Source organism: Sciurus vulgaris (genome assembly GCF_902686455.1).
Source record: "Sciurus vulgaris genome assembly, chromosome: 8".
In the NCBI taxonomy this organism is placed as follows: Eukaryota; Metazoa; Chordata; class Mammalia; order Rodentia; family Sciuridae; genus Sciurus; species Sciurus vulgaris.
The window spans coordinates 120,208,031-120,211,039 of NC_136468.1; the positions used below are offsets into that span (position 1 = coordinate 120,208,031).

At 47.5% G+C, this 3,009-nt stretch overlaps 1 gene segment (V, D, J or C); it reads left to right on the forward strand.

Moving 5' to 3' along the window:
• The first annotated feature begins 1,747 nt into the window (after positions 1-1,747).
• LOC306667267 (immunoglobulin lambda variable 3-21-like) lies at positions 1,748-2,624 on the forward strand. The segment is given in 2 exons: positions 1,748-1,840; positions 2,206-2,624.
• Positions 2,625-3,009: the final 385 nt, after the last annotated feature.

Below are 3,009 nucleotides of genomic sequence, written 5' to 3' on the forward strand. Positions count from 1 at the left end.
GACTTGAACTGTCAAGGAACTCAGGTCAACTGAGTGTCCCAAATCATGTTCATTCATTTTACTACATGGTCAATTCTGCATGCTTGGGACTTGGAGAAAGTGTCTGGATTTTGAAGAAACAGAAGGGGAAAAGCACAGGATCTGGTGGATAGGACAGTCTCCTTAGACTGCAAATCAGGTGTGTTCAAAGCCCAGCCCAATCCAAAAGATGGAAATTACTAGAGCAAGGGGTGATTGTGTTCCTGCTGAATTCCTAGTATGGAACCTTGTGGAGACCACAGTGAGTCTAGATAAGCATTGGTGGTGAATGGTCTCCTGTCTGTGTCTGGGGTTCTGGAGCCACCACTCACCCACACTGACTCTGCACCTGCAGCTGATCTTAGGAAGAGCCAGTTCCTGAGGCTGGTGTCATCCAGCACCAGGCCCTGCGACCACTTCTATGACCAATCACCTCCCTAGACAAATATGCAGAGATAATTCAGGTGGGTTCTGAACTTCCTTTACCAAATGCATCTGTTCATATTTTCCTGTGTAATCTGAGCCTCTTCTTCCTGGTCCTGAGACAGGTCATATCCATAGGAAGAAGGTGAAATTCCTCCCCTAGCCAAAGATCAAGAAATCCTAGGCTTGAGAAGAAGATTCTGAACGTGCACCTGGACCAAGGATGCTGTGAACATGCAGCAGCCTGTGTGGAGTGGCCACTGGGGGGCAGTTGAGAACCACCTGAAAAGCCAAATAGGCCTGGATTGGGCCCATGCTTCAGGATGCTAACATACTGTAGGTTTAGTGGCTACAACCTGAGATCTAGAGGAAAAGGTGCCATTTTGCTGCAACATCATCTTTGAAACAAGTACAGATTTTTTTGGTCTCCATTTCTCTCATATCTAGCTCTTCAAGAATTTTTGTATTTGTTAGGTGTTTGCACAAGAAATGTCCTTGCTTTTCCTGACACATCCTTCCCACACCCAGCTCATCTCATTGAGTGAAACTCTGAACCTGTCACACATTTCCCAAACACTAGATCTCATGCTGGCAGGAAGATTTCATGTGCAGGAGGGTTAGTGACCACAACATGAGACCTGGAGGAAATGCTGGATTTTTCTCTAGTATTCTCATTAACATTGATGTACACATTTTTGATATCTGTGTCTCCCAGATCTGACCTTCATAGAATGTCCCTGTTAATATGGCAGAGGTCCAGGGTTCCTCAGGGATCCCTTCATGCTGAAGCACTGTAACTGTCAGTATTGCAGCATAGGTGTTGAACCTGCCCACAACATGCTGGAGATGTGAGGCAGAGCACCCATGATCTGTAAGAGACAGTCACATCAGGGACAGAGAGATATAGCACATCTTTGGACCTTCAGGATACCAGGTACACATACAGTGGAATTTGATTGAACCACCCAGTCAAGTATCTATATCTGGAACAGAGTCCCATAGCTTCCAAAACCTTTTTTAGTTGGTTCATATTACAAAGATAGATTCATCTTTATATAAGAAGACCAGCCCAGATTCATGGTTAGAAAACAGCATGAGATGAAGATATGCCCAAGAAATTGGGAAGAGCAAGTAAAGGAGACTTTGGTGGGCTGATGTATTTCTTCAGTGCTTCCCTGCCCCTCTTTGTGTCTGTGGGGATGAGCCCTGATCTGGATACCACACAGCTTCCTACAGTAGCATCCCTGACCTGGCTGATTTGCATAATAGGCAGCTCTTCTCAACAAGGGAATAAGAGACACCTAGGGGAAACACAAACCAGCCTGGGACTTCAGAAGCAACCCCAGGGACACCATGACCTGGATGGCCCTTCTCCTCAGCCTCCTGGCTCATTGCACAGGTATGCCCGAAGATATAGTCCAGCCCAGGTCTCCAGTATAATGAACCTGGCCCTAATTCTGGGCTCAGCAGGGCTTTATCTGTGGTGGGCATAATGGTCGGGACCTATTGTGGGATGAGACTTTGGGCTAAAATTTCCACACTCTGTCTCGTGTGAGCCTGAGGAGGGAGGGCGTTGGGTTTGCTCGTGATTTCAAATCTCTATTCCGCAGTCAGGTTCATGGGTACCTATGACTGATTTGGATGCTAGGAGAGGCCCTTAGGCCCACAGATTTCCCGAAGCTCTTCCAGACCAGAGGGATAGTGGACAGATCATGGGAAGTGTTCTTCACCATTAGTTGCCCCTCTCCTTTCATTTTCTTACAGGGTCTGTAGACTCATATGTGCTGACTCAGTCATCCTCAGTCTCAGTGACCCCAGGGCAGACGGCCAGAATCACCTGTGAGGGCAACAACATTGGAAGTTATAATGTGTACTGGTACCAGCAGAAGCTGGAACGGGCCCCTGTGCTGATCATACAGTTTGATAGTGACCGTCCCTCTGGGATCCCTGACCGATTCTCTGGCTCCAACTCTGGGAACACAGCCACCCTGACCATCAGCAGAGCCCAGGCTGAAGATGAGGCTGACTATTACTGTCAGGTGTGGGATAGCAGCAGTGATGCTCACAGTGACACAGACAGACAGGGAAGTGAGACAGAAACCTCCACCAGCCTGGCATCCAAGACCCCTCCCTTCCTTCATCACCCTGACAGCAGATAGCCTACCACATGGAATGGAGGAAGTCTCAACTACCACCCCTTCCCCCACATTCCTGAGAGATAAGGGGAAGTTTCCTGCACCTAGCCAGGATCAGTTGATTCCACTGGAATGTGAAAAAGTCATTTTTATTCACTTGAACTGCCAATCCCAAAGGCCACAGCAAGTCTTCAGTCATACAAAACTGTGTCTTAGTATTAAGGAGAATTTCACTGTGGCAGGGTCTTATGGATGGTTAAGAAGGAGAAGGGTGAGGTTCTAGAGTTACAGGATGTGTCCTGGGGAGGTCTAAAGCAGGTCTCTCAGGGAAGGATTTGGTGAGTATTCATGTAACTAACTTTGTACTGAGTAGGGGTGGTACACACTAGGCATGGGGGCATCTTGCTGTGGGTTTTGATTAGTAATTTCTGTT